The sequence below is a fragment of the Marmota marmota genome, unplaced genomic scaffold, assembly GCF_001458135.2.
Source record: "Marmota marmota marmota unplaced genomic scaffold, marMar, whole genome shotgun sequence".
NCBI classification, from domain to species: domain Eukaryota; kingdom Metazoa; phylum Chordata; class Mammalia; order Rodentia; family Sciuridae; genus Marmota; species Marmota marmota.
In genome coordinates this window covers 9,136,543-9,153,178 of record NW_025999991.1, presented here as the reverse complement: position 1 = coordinate 9,153,178, position 16,636 = coordinate 9,136,543, and the positions used below count along the sequence as shown (strand labels likewise).

At 53.6% G+C, this 16,636-nt stretch overlaps 2 long non-coding RNA genes across 2 annotated transcripts in view; one reads left to right on the top strand and one right to left on the bottom strand.

Moving 5' to 3' along the window:
• The window catches only part of LOC107153978, a 73,563-nt gene extending 59,064 nt beyond the window's left edge, over positions 1 to 14,499 (top strand). Inside the window, exons 6-7 of the long non-coding RNA XR_007348972.1 lie at positions 721 to 936; positions 13,542 to 14,499. This is a non-coding gene — a long non-coding RNA (uncharacterized LOC107153978). The remainder of the gene's footprint in view (positions 1 to 720; positions 937 to 13,541) is intronic.
• On the bottom strand, positions 10,331 to 14,613 carry LOC125617859. Its single transcript, XR_007348975.1, has 2 exons — positions 14,499 to 14,613; positions 10,331 to 10,576 (listed from the first exon to the last, which is right to left on the bottom strand). It is a non-coding gene; the product is annotated as an uncharacterized LOC125617859 (long non-coding RNA).
• Positions 14,614 to 16,636: the final 2,023 nt, after the last annotated feature.

The window sequence follows — 16,636 nt, the reverse complement described above, 5'->3', positions numbered from 1 at the left end:
GTGTCCCTGCAGTGTCCTAGGAGGTGCTGGACTGTGTCTGCACAGGAGGACAGTGCCACCCTGTGTCCCTGCAGAGTCCTAGGAGGTGGTGGACTGTGTCTGCACAGGAGGACAGTGCCCCCTGTGTCCCTGCAGTGTCCTAGGAGGTGCTGGGACTGTGTCTGCACAGGAGGACAGTGCTACCCTGTGTCCCTGCAGTGTCCTAGGAGGTGCTGGGATTATGTTTCTACTATTGAGCATGGTTTTGCCCAGGGTAGCAGGTAATTTTTTCTGGGTCCCAGAGCTACTAAGTGATAGCAGATAGTTTTATATCACATCCCTCAGCCCCGAATGCTAATCCTAAATCCACTGATGGAAAAGCCAAATAAAAAGGACTGGGGTTAAGATGGGAAAACCTCACTGTTTTTATGGCTGGAAGGAGAAGTCAAGGGGAGACTCATGGTCCAAGCTCAGGTCTTGGCACTTCCCTAAGCCAGTTAGATCTGCATAGAGGAAGGTTTTTTGCTCCTGCGACACAGGCTGCCTGACTACCCACCCGTGGGGCTCATCTGGTCATCCCTGGGCCTTGCTGATCCACACCTGATGGGCATGTTGGTCTGCTGTCTTCCCGGCCATGGTCTTCTGAGACAGGAAGGTGTTCTTGGAAGAAAATATGGACTGTGGGAGGGTGAGGAGTTGGAGAGAACTGGTGAGCCAGGTCAGCCCATAATTCTGTTGCAGGGTCCAGCAACTCTGCTAATCCAGAGCAACTGGGATTCCCCAAGGCCTCCCCTGCACCCTCCTGACCTGGATCCAGACCCAGGGGCTGGACACAACATTTCTGAGATGACTGACAAGGGCCCTCTGGAGCCCAGCACCCCCACTGCTCTCAGAGTCTGCACGTCTGGACCACCAAGGAACTCCTGGGCCCACCAGAAACCATCCAGACGGATGTTGGTGAGTGTCACTGCTCATTTCACTTTGGCCAGGACAGGGCCTGAGGATGTGGGGCCTGGGCAGGTCCTCAGGCAGGAGCCCTGCTCCCCTCGGGGGCTCTGGGAGGATGGTTGCAGGCAGACTTTTCTGAATGTGAATCATAATGATGAGCAGAGAATGGCCTGCAGCTCTCCAACCCCACACCTGCATACACCTGAGCGCTGGGTGGAGACACCTGGTCATTTGGGGCAGTTTCCCTTAGTGGCCGCCTGTAGGTTCCATCCAGGGTGAACTCACCTGGAGCCCCTGCTGCCCTGACCTCCTCCCTAGGTGACCCCACACAGAACCAGGCAGAGGTAGGGTGTGTGCTGGGTGGGCTGGGGTGCCTGGGAAGTCAGCCACCAGTGCAGGGTTTACCTGCAAGTGAGATGCAGCTAGAAAGCAGACAGCCCCGTGCCCCTTGCCTGGAGGACTGCTGTCTGGAATGGGGGGCTGTTGTAGTCTTTCCTGATGCTCCTCAAACCAGGCTCCCTCTGAATTGTCCAGGGCAAGGGTCAGAGTTCAGAGGTGGAAGCAGAACTCTCAATTAAGTGGTTCATTGAGACCCTTGGTATCTGCAGAAAGAGCTTGCCAGAGTACCCCAGATGGAAGGCAGTGCAGCACCGGGAATCTTGCCTTTGGCCCGTTTTGGATCGTCCATTTTGAGTGGGTCGAATATACTGGGAATTCAAAACATCTCAAAGTAACCAGGCAGTACAGTGCAGACCCTGAAATCACCCCACCTCCCACCCTACCCTGATGCTCAGAGGCTTCCTTCCCTATAGAGGATTCAGGAGGGAGAAACCCTGGAGTTGTAATTTGGAGATGTGAGCACCAGATGGCAGTGGTGCATAAGCCACAGGCTCTGGGCTCCAGGGTCCAGGACAGGGATGCCCTTGGTAAACCTGCTGTGGGGAGGGCTGGACCAGGGTCTGTACATGCATGGACAGACTTCACCCTGAATTGATCAGCAGGCTGACACTTGGAGAGCTAAGTCATTTAGTCAAAGTCAGTCAGCTCATCAGGAGTGGCAGGATGCAGACAGACCTGGCCCATGCTTATAGGAAGGCTTGGGGTGTACCCCAAGGATGCAGAAGGACAGTGCTAGTCCAGCGGTCGCCATGACTTTTCCACTCCTGCACCCAACAGGAGTTCTCATCCTGGTCTTTAAATGTCAGAAGCACTGGCCTCTACCCCACACTTTCTGTAGTAGATCTCTAGACGTCTAACTTGCTCTTCTGCCTCCCAGCCCTGTACCTTAGGGCTTCAGTCTGCTGTCTGTGGAAATGTAGTATAGAAACCTTCCTCTCCAAGCCTTCTGTTCAACAGCATGCCCATTAGCTGATGTTCCAGTGATCTCAGAGGTAGGGAAGTCGCCTCTGCTCCTTTGGAGCTATTTTTAGATTAAGCCAAGTCAAAGGTAGAGTTCTGTCATTTGAACAAGTTTTCAACATATATTAACCTTTTCTAAAGTTCATTTTAAACATAAATTCGATTGGAAGGTTCCTTCAAAACTCTTCCTGTTTAACTGGCATGGGAAAACATTTCTAGCATGTTTGCCCTCAACTTTAGACTCAGAACAGCCTGGCTATTCATTTCTGTTATCTTTCACCGGCTTGCTACTCTCTCTGGGATCATTATACAGTAAAACCAGGGTCACATGAACACAAGCTTCGTGACACCACCAGATGATCAGATAACCAAGGCTGCAGCCCACGGAGGGGCAGGTAACCTATACGGGATGGATCAATACACCGTACAAAAGAGGATGGGACAGAATGGGATGGCCTGAGATTTCCTCATGCTCATTCCTCACTAGAACAGCAAACAATTTAAAACTTTTAACTTGTTAATTTCTGGAATTTTCCGTGTAATGTTTTCAGACTGTCATCGACTGCATGTACCTGGAAGCCATAGAAATAAAAACTGCCAGTAAGTGGGCTCTGCTGCAGCTAGATGTCAGCCACAGGGCAGAACCTCCCGCTTCCTGCCACCCCCACTTCATCCCCAGGGAAGGCCTGGAGGGAGAGGATTCCATCATGCTGATGCCCCGCCTCCCACCCGCTTACCCGCACCAGGCACTTGCAATGTCCTCCAGGACCAGTGGGCTCTTGGTCAGGGTTGCACCCGCCCTAGGCCAAGGGGTCTGGGCTGTGGCCAACTTGTCACTACTATGTGGTTCATCTGACTTCCAGGTGCCCATCTCACCTGCGGATGCCCGGGCTAACCTCCAGGTCCTCTGTCTGACCTCAACGGGCCAGCCCAGACAATGGGAAGAGGTGCCAACCCTAGTCTGCCAATCCTAGTAGGGGTCTCTGCCACACCACTTTCTGCAGCCCTGTTCTGGGGGAAAATGGAAGGGTGCTGTCTGCTGGTGGAGGTACCAAGACGTAGGGCTCCCCTGAGATTTGCTTTTAGGAAAGTCCAGGCTCTGTGTGGGACTGTGAGGGCAGTGAGGCCTGGCATCTGTGGACCCACTATCTTGTCTGATTGCCCTTGGGAAAGACTGCGGTCCCAGGGAGGACAGAGCCAAAAAGGGGTGGCACATCCACCTGTGGATGGGGCCCGTGTCCATGTGTGGACAGGCCTGCTGGCCCTCGGTGTCCCTGGAGGAACTGTCAGTCTCCTTGTACAAGGTTATTCTGAGGCCTCGCAGAGATGCCAACCACATGGGAAGACCTGGGAGGCCTGCAGCCAGCACCAGGGAGGGGGGAGGGAAGCGATGGGTTTGTGACTGTTGAAGACGGAATCTCTCCTGGGCTCTCCCCTCTCAGCCGCATTAAGTCTGCACCTGAACCGTTTGGTGAGCCTTGCCTGCATCAAACCCACCCCACTGTTGGCCTTCCGCTGCTTGCAGGGCCATAAATGTCCTCTATTGGCCACAGCCTATTTTCTTTTGTCATCTTCCATGAAAAACAATTCCTTAAAAGGGAGATGGCTGGGATTTCTGCAAGACCAGCTTCATCTCAAATTTCTCTCCTGTAAGGAGCAGGGAAATTAGGCCCCCCTCGCTGGGCAGGAGCTGACAGTGTGACTTATTTTAGTAAGTCCAGACTGTTCCTTACCGAAATGTTATACATCTTCCTCCTGGCGCCGGAACACTGCTAGGAGAGCAGCTGGGGCAGGAAGTGAGAATAGCCACTGACAGTGGCCTCCAGACGCCAGCACCTCCCAGCTCTGATCTCTTGCATTCCCCAGGCTAATCTCCTGCACCTCCAGCCTGATCTCCTGCACCTCCAGCCCTGATCTCCTGCACCTCCCGCCTGATTTCCTGCACCTCCAGCCCTGATCTCCTGCACCTCCCAGGCTGATCTCCTTCACCTCCCAGTCCTGATCTCCTGCACCTCCAGCCCTGATCTCCTGCACCTCCCATCTCTAATCTCCTGCACCTCCCATCCCTGATCTCCTGCACCTCCCAGCCTGATCTCCTGCACCACCCAGGCTCATCTCCTGCACCTCCAGCTCTGATCTCCTGCACCTCCCAGGCTGATCTCCTGCACCTCCAGCCCTGATCTCCTGCACCTCCAGCCCTGATCTCCTGCACCTCCCATCCCTGATCTCCTGCACCTCCAGCCCTGATCTCCTGCACCTCCAGCCCTGATCTCCTGCACCTCCAGCCCTGATCTCCTGCACCTCCAGCCCTGATCTCCTGCACCTCCAGCCCTGATCTCCTGCACCTCCAGCCCTGATCTCCTGCACCTCCAGCCCTGATCTCCTGCACCTCCAGCCCTGATCTCCTGCACCTCCAGCCCTGATCTCCTGCACCTCCAGCCCTGATCTCCTGCACCTCCAGCCCTGATCTCCTGCACCTCCAGCCCTGATCTCCTGCACCTCCAGCCCTGATCTCCTGCACCTCCAGCCCTGATCTCCTGCACCTCCAGCCCTGATCTCCTGCACCTCCAGCCCTGATCTCCTGCACCTCCAGCCCTGATCTCCTGCACCTCCAGCCCTGATCTCCTGCACCTCCAGCCCTGATCTCCTGCACCTCCAGCCCTGATCTCCTGCACCTCCAGCCCTGATCTCCTGCACCTCCAGCCCTGATCTCCTGCACCTCCAGCCCTGATCTCCTGCACCTCCCATCCCTGATCTCCTGCACCTCCCAGCCTGATCTCCTGCAGCCAGCCCTGGAGCTCTCCATGCTATAGGACCACTCACAGCCCTCCTGAGAGCAAGGACCCTGAGCCCGGGAGAGGCATGGTCTAGCTCACTGAGCAACTTATTGCAGAAGTAGTGTCTTAAGGGTCCATGCCACTCTGCCTCCCAGCCAAGGGGCAGATGGGTTCTGCCTGAGGAGTGATGGGTCACATAGGGTTCCCCACCCAGGGCCCTGGCAGGGCCTGTCCCTGTGTCTCCAGGGTCATAAATGTGTAAAAATTGACAAGTAGTGTTTTTGGCTTTGAGAGATTTTTGCACATATATATTTTAAAGTTTTATTCCCTTCAGAAATTTACTGTCAGGAATTGTAAAAGTCCCATTGCACAAAACCTGGCCCCTTGACACCCCTGCTTTCAATGTTGCCCTTGCACTGCGATCGCAGCCTACAGGAGTAGCTGGGGCTCAAGAGGAGACACTGCATTACTGTCACCTTCACTCATGGTGCAGGGGCCCCTGCCCTGTGCGCCCATCGGGTGAGCAGGCCCCTGCAGAGAGCAGGCACCCCAGGGCAGGGGCAGGATGCCCTTGGCTCCCCTAGTAGTTGGTGGACTTGAATTTGCTTGTGAGAAGAATATGCAGTCTAATTGCTGGCACACAAAACAAGTTGGAATCAGAGCAAAAACATTTTTAAACTAAGATAAAATAGTTTTAAAAGATTGCTTATTTTTATCACACACTTTAAAATATGTGCGTCTGTAGTAAACAAAGTATATTAGTACAGCAGTGGTGCATATATAAACAGAAAATCAATGATTTGGCTGGATTTTTTTTTTAATCCAATAGGGATGCATCATTGAAAGTCTGGAAAGTACAGCTCTAGAGAATTGTATTTCCATATCATTGCCAAGCATCGGAGATGGGGCCTGGCCAAATAAAGTAGCCACCTGGCCCCACTTGCCTGCTCTATTCCCAGACACTCGTGATCTCTAGGTAAGGGAGCCCTGATCTGAACCCACTTGGACCACAGGCTCTGTTTTACCAGCAGAGAGCCCTGGGCCAGGGGCCACGGGCCACGGGGACATGCATCACTCACACTTAGTGAGAACTATCCCCACCCCCTCTCCTACCAGCTGCCCACATAGAGATGAAAGATTGCAAGAAGGAAAGACAAGGGACCTCAAGAAGTCATTGAGTTTGAACCCCTTGGGATTTGGTCTGAAAGTGCAGGATAGAGTCCCTGGCTGGGGTGCAGCTGGGGTAAGTGGCACCAAGTGAAAACAGCTGAGAAAGGGGAGGGGCCGGTGGGCTCTCTGTGGCTTTCCTTTGGGTCTGCCCTGCGCCCCAGACGTTGGGCGAGCCTTGCTGTGACTTTCTATCTTGTTACCTCTGGGAGCACACAAAAAGCTCTGGAAATGCCCGCCAGGGCTCCACCTTCCAGGCACACGGCTGCTTCCGGAGCAGCACAGCGAGCCCCTGTGCACCAGCTAGAGCTGGAGAAGGCTGTCCCACCCTCCCTCGTGGGATTTCTGGAGCTCGGAGGAACGTGTCTTTAATCAGGAAACTCCAGAGGTCGCGGCCAGAGAGGCTTAGAGAACACGGAGCTCCATTTCGGACAGGAGGCACATCAGGGGGCCACCTGGGCTTGAGCGAGGGGTGTGGTGAGACTGGCATGTCCTCGCCGGGCTCAGCCTTGTGGGTGGCAGGTGAGGTCTTCAGCTCCCTCCGCCGTCTCCGCACAGAATCCTGTTTCTGGGTTATGTGTATTGCTTGGAGTAACGTCATGTGTTGCCCCACGTGTGCTGACCAGCGCTCTCCACCTCGCAGCCCCATTTGCCAAATGAGCTCCCTGGGCGGGTCCTGGCCCGAGGCAGGCGTGGAGGGTGTGCGCACCTGCACCTGCATGTGGTTATTACAGAATCTCCTCATTACAGAGTTGGCCCCATTCTGTCCTTAGAAGCTGTAAATAACTTCACTTCCTGTCTTTTTAAGTTGCAAATGTCATTTGGAACAAGAGACAAAATTTATTGCTCTCAGGCGAGGCCTCTTTGATAAAGTTCTGCACAAGTGCAGCAGGGGAGCTTTGGCTTAGCTGCAGAAACGGCACTACACAAGGGGACCTCACCTGGGGACGGCACATTGCACAGTGCAGGGAACACATGACCCCGGAGGTGCTGGGGTGCCCTCCGGAACCAGCCAGCTTCCAGCCCCGTGTCACAGCACTGAGCCATCTCTGGAGTGGGACTCCATGGGGGTGTGAGGTTTGGGAAGGTGTTGTTTATCTTTTATTATAAAAGGAAAAGTAACTGCAAAGAAAAGGAACACTTCTCACCCAGAAAGGTGCCAGGACACAAAATCCCTGGTGTTTTGGCCTCAGTTCTGTCCCCACCGCCCCAGAGACGAGAGGGGAGGAAACGAGCAATTCTCCTAGAAACAGAAAGGTCTAGAAGCCCTACAAATTTGACTAGAACCCAAACTTCTACTTTGTTTTTAAGAGCGTTTGATGGAGCTAGAGGCCAATATTAGCCACACACCATCCAGAAGGGAATGCCGAGCCCCGGGGGTGACCGCCAGCCCCTCTCAGCCCCGAGTGTCAATTTTGTTTGGCTGCCTCTACACCACAGCCTCCTTCCCTAGAGGAGACCCTGACTTCCGATGGCACCCCTTGGAGGTGGCTCCGGTGATGAGGATGGCCACACGCCCACATGTGTGACTCGCCCGCCTTCGGTCAGTACCTGCTGTGTGTGGCGGGTGGAACACCACGCGCCCGAGCCCTCTTTCTCTCTCACAGGCAGGTGTGCATCAACTCGCGGGCACGCAGGTTTCGACCTCAGCGTGGGCGCTACCCCACCACGAGCACGCGGCAGGTCACACACCCAGGACACTTCCTCCCAGCCCACCTCCTGCTGGACATACAGACCCTTCCCCGGCTGGTGCCGGTCCCCCAGCACCCTGGAAAGCCCCAGCACCAGAGAACAGGGTGGGTGTGAAGGGATTAGGGATGCGCCCCTCTGTCCTGGCCAGAGGAAGCAGGAAGCATGAGTGGGCCCTGGAGTCATGGCTGTCAGGACAATGGCCCCCAGGGTGGGGTGGCACCCGCTGACTGGGAGCCCAGATGAGAGTCGCGGCACAGGCCTGCTCGGCTCCTGCCTCCCCAGGCGTGGAAGCTGTTCTGGGGAGTCAGACGACATGGCCCGCTGGGCGTCCCTCATGTGGCCACCATGGACGCCCACCCTCCTGCGGCTCCGCTCCTGTGCGTGACCCCTGCCTCCCCCGTGTTCATTTTTAATTCTCCGGTTCTTGGAGTCAACTTCTGAGGCTGCACCAGACGGTTGTACCTTACTTGCAGTGTTACGATGCATCTGATTTAAAATGTTATTTTTATCTTTGGTTCTTTTACAAACTCCAGCTGTCCCACGTCCCACCCCTACGTCTGCTGGTGCCACAGCTGGCCAGTGTGGCCCCTTGGCTGCTCACTGCTGTCCAGAGGCCCAGACAGGGCGGGTAAAGTCTGGGGCTCCCGGGGAAGCCCCAGCCCCTGTTCACCCCACCGGCCCACTCACCCCCAGAAGAAATAGTTATTATTTTAGTGGCTTTTTTCTAGTAATTTTCCTAGATATTCTTGAATATTATTTCTTCAAAAAAAAAAACTCCAAAATCTTTTTGTCCAGAATAACCCCTTTTACATTTTTTTTGATGCATTTATTAAAAAAATTGATTTGATAGAATGAATTTCTTTTAATGTGGGCTCTTCATTTAATGAAGTATCTCCCCATTTACTAAAACCTGTCCTGTCCCCCAGGGAATTCATGGGGCCCCTGCAGGCCCGGCCCTCCTTGCCTTGTTCTTGTTTAGCATTTCCCTAAATATTTATGTGTGGAGCTGGGGCTGGGCTCAGTGGTAGAGCGCTTGCCAAGTACGTGTGAGGCACTGGGTTCCATCCTCAGCACCACATAAAAAATAAATTAGAAAAGTAAAGTCATTATGTGCAACTACAACTAAAAATATTTTCTTTAAAAAATGTATGTGTGTGATTCAAATAGCAAAGGTGATTAAACATTAAAAATGGTCTCTTGTTGGGCGTGATGGCAGCTGGACCTCCAGCTACTCAGGAAGGAGACCGGGAGGAGAAGGAGGAGAACAGGGTCCTGCGGGTTTCCCAGCCCCTCCCCTGAGCAGGTGCACAACAGGGGCATGATGCTTGGCCAGCAAGGCTGGCTGTGTGTCCAGCCCCCTGGGTTCTTCAGCAGTCCTCACATTTGTAGTGAGAACAGGACCTCGGGTGATACTGCACCCCTCAACACATGGGAATCCTGCAGGCGCCCACTCCTTCCCTTCCCGGGACCCGGTGCTGCGGCACTTGGGATGGCATCTAATGAGAGGACTGAAGCGGGGCACCTGGGTTTGCCTACCATCCTCTGTCTTCACGCTTACCCACCCTGCGTCCTGCTCTCTCTGCCCAACCCCAGCCACAGTGTGGCACCACAGTGTGGCACCTGACCACGGCCTCCTGACCGCAGACCTCCAATCCTCTTCTCCCAGGGGCTTCCCTACCCAGGAGGGTCTGTCTCTCTGGTACCTAGCTGTCTTGTTTCAGGCTTTGCTGGGGTCTGAGTGTCCCCCCAAAATACATGTTGAAATTTCAGCCCATTGTGGGGAATGACGTGGGTGATGTTTGGAGGTCGGTCCTTTTAAATAAGGCCATGAAGGCAGGCCCCCATCCTGAGCTGTGGCTTCAGAGGAACAGCAGAGAACTGAGCTGAGCTGGGGTCTTCTGTGCTATGCGATGTCCTGAGTCACCTCGGGACTCACAGGGAGTCCCTCAACAAAAAGTGTCTTTCCAGATGCAGAACCTCCCAGCCATGAGCAGTAAACCTCTCTGCCTCATAGGTCAGGCTGTGGTATTCAGTTACAGCAGCACAGCAGCGAGGGAGGGGGCTTGCCTCTCTTGCTCTGCGCCCCTGCACCTGCCCTTGCCTACAGCACCAGAGTTACAGGACTCTGTAAGAACTTGCTAGACATCTGTCGAGGGGGAAAGAGTGAAACTTGGAAACGGCCTTACCTATTGGAACACACCGGGGATGCCTTACAATCACCAAAGTCCGTATTTTCGAGCATTTTTAAAGACAAGGGAAATTGTTTCTTTGGCAGCGTGAGATTTATGCGAGTCAAGAGTAATATATAGGTACAGGGAAAGCACTGGAAAGAGAGACACCAGCAGTCACCCCAGGCGGAGAATAGAACTTATGTGAAGTTAGTTCAAAATGGACATGTATCAGCTTCATACCTGGGAAAACAGGTTTTGTTTTAATTAACTTTGCATATCTTAGAAGCTGAGTCTCTTCTGAAGAAGTCTCTGTGAGGAATAGGGAAAATGGAAGCAAAACCAGGTTGGAAATAGAATTTCATCTAAATAATGATTTAGGTGCTCTGAAGAGGAGAACGAGAGGTCGTGTTGCGTCGTTGCGATGGCCATTCACCTGTGAGGGCGAGGGTGGCCTTGGCTCCAGGACAGCCACATTGAAGCCATCTGCAAAGCAAAACCACGCATGCTATCAGCCACACAGAAATTTGAAATATACAAAACCCGATTTGTCGTGTGGCCACATGGCTGTATCGTAAAGCACTAGAGGTGGCAGGTAGGCAGCCTGAGCTCCCACCTGGGTCAGCTGGGTCGGAGGGGGGCTGCGGGGAGGCCGAGGGAGCCGGCTTTGATTTCTTTCAAGCTAGGGGGTGGATGTGTAGGGTCATGTTATGATTCTTAGTATGTTCATGGGTGTCTGTAATGCTGTATAACAAAATTCCAAAATTTATAACCAACTTAGTAAAAAAATTAAGCAGGAAAGGAACTCTGCACTGGCTCCACGCAGGCCTTTTGTCCACAGGAGCGACACATTCTCCCCAGTCATCCGTTCCGGTTCTCAGGCTCCCTCCTTTGGCTTCCCTTATGAGTAGTTCACTCTCTGATAGAGATTTTTTAGTAAGAGATTTGACATAGCACGAGAAGCGACAAGTTGCTGTGTGTAGCCACTTAGCATTTGCTGTGCCTGGGATGTCACCAGAACTGCCAGGCTTCGTCCAGCCCTGAGGCACCAGGACCTGGATTCACGTAGGCAATGCCCAGCCCACAGATGGGCCCACAGTGAGCGTGCAGGGGCTGTCCCTGCAGAGTGGGGCCACACTGCACGCAGAGCCATTCCAAGGGAACAAAGCCAGTGCCTCCCTCTGTGCCACTGCAGGAAGTGGGGAGGGAGCGCCAGCCCCAGGCGGTGGACGGTCTTGGTTCTCAACGTGGGGACCAGCTTCAGCTGTGGGCCAGGGTCCTCCGTGTGTGGACTCCTCCTCCTGATGGGCCAGCTCCAGGGGCTTTTGTTGGGTTGCTGGGGGAAAGCGCTTACTGCTCAGGCACAGGAGCAGGCATCCGTGACACAGCACACTGGGCACTGGCAGGTGGAGGCCGGCCTGGAGCAGAGCAGGTGTGGCTCGCTCTAGCCAGAAAGCCCCGCCTCCCTTCGCACTCCCAAACCCCCTTTCCTGGTCTCCCACCAATGTGCCTGTAAGGTGTCAGGAAAGGCCAACATGCCAAGAGGCCGAGAGGCAGGCAGTGCCAGAGGAGACACGGGCAAAGAAGACCCACCGCAGGGCTCCCTGCAGCCCAAGAGACCCATCAACCCGCCGCCCATGTGCATCTCACGGCCTCAGAGCACGTGGGCGTGCTCACATCCTCACAGTCAGGGACGCGCAGCCACACACTCAGGTGCTCACACACACTTGGGCACACACACACACACACACAGTCAGGCACTCAGCCTTCATCTGCTTTTGTGCACACTTATCCACATACATGTGTTTAAACACATTTGTACACTCACACTGTTGGACCACGATGCAAAGAAAAGACCCCTGACTCCAATTTAAATCAAATTAAAGCAAGCTTAGATTGTGTACACACGAGAGAGCTGGCCAGCGGCTGCCTACCAGGAGGTCAGCAGCTGATCTGATCACAGGGAAGTTTTCACAGCCCAAAGGTTACAGAACGGGGGTGTCTTGGGAGCCCACAGCTGTCAGGGCTCTGGCACGGGTAAGGCAAGGGCAGATGAGGTTTGTGATCTGCATGGCTTAACATCTCAAGGTAGGGAGCAGACTCGGATTCCATCTCAGACTTAACGAGGAGCAGCTGGGATTTCAGGGAGGGCGGTTATCTGGTCAGGAGGAGCCGGGCAACAGCAGGAATCCCAAGCAAGTTTTTAAAACATCAAATCATGGTCAGACCAAATAGAAATCAGTATTTTACAGTAAAACAGAGATGAACGTTTCATGACTCAGTAACGAGATGGCTCCCAATCTTACGCTGGAGTTAGGCTGGGTTCACCAATGCACTTACAAGCCACACTCGGGGCACAGGCTTGCCCCCTGTGCACACCGGCACTCACACTCACATTCACATACACTCACTCATTCAAGTCACACAGCTTTGCACACTCCCACACATAAACACACTTGTGATTCACACACACACACACACATTTTCTTTCACACACACTCAGACTTGCACATATGACTACCCAGGAACAAATAGAAAAAGTTGATTTTCACACCACAAGGTTAAGAACTGATGCTGCGTTGATAGAGGTGAATTTTTTTTTTTTGGTGTTGTTTTGTTTTTGTTTTTTAGGTACCAGGGACTGAACCCAGGGTGCTTTACCACTGAGTCACATCCCCAGACCTTCTTAATTCTTTATTTTGAGACAGGCTCTCACTAAGTTGCTGAGGTTGGCCCGGAATTTGTGATCCTCGTGCCTCAGCCTCCCAGAGGTTAAGAGCTCAGCCAAGGAGGTGGTCCAGGATCCCAGGGTCCTGTGGCTGATGAAAACTCTAGCAGTCCTGATGCTGACACCAGCTGCTGGGTGGCTCATCGTGCTGGTGAAAGAAGCCACCAAGGTTGGCCTTCGGGCCACAGCTGTGCACCATGCCTGTGCTCTGTCCTAGTCTAAAAGGCCTAATAGAATTTGGTCACTTGGGACCTTGAGGTCTTGATGCAGTGTGAAGAAGCCAGAAACACAAGCCCCAGTACGCAGAGACAAGGTCCAAACAGCCACATCACGAGGCAGAGGTGGGGGGCAGGGGCCCAGAGGTCAGCTCTAGTCCTGGACATCCACACAGCTCCAGCCCAGTGCCGCACTGGGGTCCTGACAGTGTGTGGAAGGGACAAGTTGCCGAGTGTTCTCATCACAGAGTGGCCGATGAAACAGCAGGGGAGGCTGGCCTGGCCGGGGGACCTGGGGGACCGCGCTCACTGCAGGGACCGAGGCGATGGCTTCGCTGGCGCACACCGATCCAGACTCGCCTACATCAACCACGCACAGCCGCCAGTCAGACCCCAAAGAGGCTTTGAAAGGAATAAGTGATGACACTTTACTTCCGTTTTAAGTCATGGAGACTGTGTTGAGAGCGGTTTCAAATGTTCTGTTCTTGAGGATTTTTCTGTAACACAGGATGCAGAGCGTGACCCCCGGGGGCGAGCAAGGCTTCAGAGCAGCAGGTTCTGAGCTCACATATCTCACCCAATCCTCCCAGCAACTGTGGTGGGTGTGGCCGAGAGACCACCAGTGACCTCCAGGAAGCCTCGGCGCAGGACTGGAATGGAACTCCAGCTCCTTGGTGAGACTCCTTGGTGCTTCCTCCCGGTGAGAGCGAGATCTACTGTCAGGGGAGCCCCCCCGAGGTGGGGAAGGGAGGACTGAGGAGCCCTGGGGGCCCTGGGCATAGAGATACCGAAACAAGCCGATAGGCTGCACTTTAACCAGCAGGGGCCTTAGGATTTCTAGAAGCTTCTCTGGGCCTTTCTCCTCTCTATGAGCTAAGCCAGAATGCATGGTAGCTCTGATTTCCTGTGCATCGCCCTGTAGGACATCCCCAGGCCTTCTCCTGAGACGGGGAGTGGGAATCCCGCGAGACTCATGCCCACTGCACTGTTCTGTGATCACCACCATGAAATGGACCACACCTGGAGCTGGGGGCTCCACCCGGGAGGACAGATTGAGTGTCCACATTGATAAAACAGGCCCTGCTGATGTGGCTTAAAGGTCACCCGCAGCACATAGATATCTCATAGTCTCATGTGAAGCAAGAACTAATGTTACTTTAAGAATTAGGATTAAATTGCAAATATCCAGAACACAAATTCTGTATGTAAAATACACATCAGATTTATACTCACAAGCTGATCTGGCATGAATTCCGATGGTTTTGGTGTCGTTATTTTTTAAAAAGCTCATTTGCAGGTGGCCAATGCTAATTATTGTGAGAGAAAACTTGGTTTTGCTTTAGTAAAGAACCAACTCAAATTAAAGTGGAATTTTAAAGAGCTTGAGGAGAATAAATCAGTGTCAGTTTGTCTTATTTCATAACAGTCACCATGGAAACAGATCACTGACCTGCTTCCTCCCTACCTGAGAGGACACAGGCCCCTCCCTGGTGTCCTGTCTCCTGGGTCAGGGAGTCCTGGCAGCCGGCTGCGAAGCCTTCCACGGAAGCAGAGTTCCTCTGCAGACTCAGAGCTTGTGCTCTTGGCCTGGAAGCTCCAGAGGGCTCGGCTCCTGCTTCCTGGGGCTCCTCGCCTGGCTCAGCGGTGTGTCGGCAGGTGCTGCGGTGCAGAGGGAGTGGCCACCCTCAGGCAGGCCGCAGCGGGCCTCCCCTTCCTTCCAGGACCGCCTTAGCTGACACCCCCGTGCTCACCAAGGTCCTTTCTGTACCAAGCTGCAGAATCAGGAAAGAGCCGTCTTGCTTGTCCTCAGCCCATGTCCCCAATCCATGCCAGCTTCTAGACATGGAGGTCGGTCATTCCACCCCAGCCACAGGGACATCCTGCAGGGCTGGGGGCGCCCCTCCTGCCCTGGCCTGGGCCCCACCTGCCCTCCTCTGCAGGGCCACATGAAGGGACCACCGCGCTGAGCTTTATTTATGGCTGCCGTTTTCCTGACCTGCACCGCCCTGCTCTCGGCTTGCTTGTTGTGGGAGATGGAAAGTCACAGACATGCCAAGAGGAAAAAGAAACAAAGCCCCCAGTAGTGTCCTGTATAGCTGCAGCGCTCACAAGCAGAGCAATAAAGGGGAGATAAATCAGCAACTCCATATAAGGTGTTACAAATAATGGGAATAAAGTGGCCATAGAGATTAATTTCCTTATCTGAAGACTCTACTTTTAAAAATAAAGAGAGACCTGACCCGATAGAGTGGTGCCCCAAGCGTACCTCGGGCATCTTGAGAGAGGTTTGGGAGGTTTCTGTACAAATGTCACTTTCTTTATGCTCATACACAGCCGTGATTTTCCCAACAGCCTGGTGAACACACTACAAAAGCAATTTTTTGGAAACTGGGAAAAATACCCACTGCACACACAGGCACTGCTGGCAGGCAGAAGGCTCCGCCTCTTCCCGACCTGGGCACTCCTCCTGCAGAAAGAGGCCGTCCCCTTCTGGCCCTTTGGGTCTGGGGCCACCTTGCTCTCTGCTGCGGACCATGCTGAAGTGACAGGGGCAGGGTGTGCACCTCTGTGGGGAGGTCGCTCTGCTTCCTCTCTCTTGGGTCCTTGAGGAGGAGAGAGGTGGAGCACCCAGCGGGCCACACAGAGGTGAGTGGACCTAGCTCCGACCAGAAGCTCCCCCGGCAGAGGCCAGCCTGCACTGCCACATGGACCTGACCATGGAAGTTATTCCAAGCTACTGGGTGTCAGGTGGTGGCTGTCAGCAATAGCTCACTTTCTGTCCCTGTAGTGACCTCCCACCCCAGCAGAAGGCTCATTGTTCTGGGACATGTCCCCTTGAGGCTCAGGAGTGCTGGCCCCAGCTCTGACTCTGAAATGTTTAGCTGTGTGACCTTGAGCAAGTCCTCCTCCTTCTCTGAGCACTCCTTGCTTTGTCTGTATGCTGCACACGAGGGGTTTGTGTGTCCGACCAAGTGTCCCTGAGAACTGGCAGAGCAGCTTGGATCCCCATGCTGGGTGCACACCTCCACAGGTGTCTCTGCAAATCCACTGGCAGTGCAATCCTGCCGTTCACCCAGCACCCCACATCCACTCATGCTATGGAAGTGCACACGTGGATGGGCACCCATGTGCATCAACCCTTGTGTGGCAAACACCAGGAAGTAGCCAGAGTATCCTCAAGAAAAAGGTTGCACCAAGAGAGTGTATTATACTATAGAATATTGTACACTGTTAAAAGAATTCTCTGGAAGGTCTTTTATGACATATTTTTTAAGTGTGAGAAGCAGGTTGCAGGACATAAAACTGTTTTGCAAAGGAAGAAAAACAATAAGCAACACTTAATATGTGTCCAGAGCTTTCAGGGATTGTTCAAGGAGAGGGTCTTGGAAGAACTTCAGTGTTCAGGTGTTGGGATTCAGTTAACGTCATCACGCACAGCCGTGCAGTAAAGTAGTCTTCAGTTGTTGGGTGCCGTGACACATGCCTATAATCCCAGCGGCTCGGGAGGCTGAGACAGGAGGATCGTGAGTTCAAAGCCAGCCTCAGCAAAAAGGAGCTAAGCAACTCAGTGAGACCCTGCCTCTAAATAAAATACAAAATAGG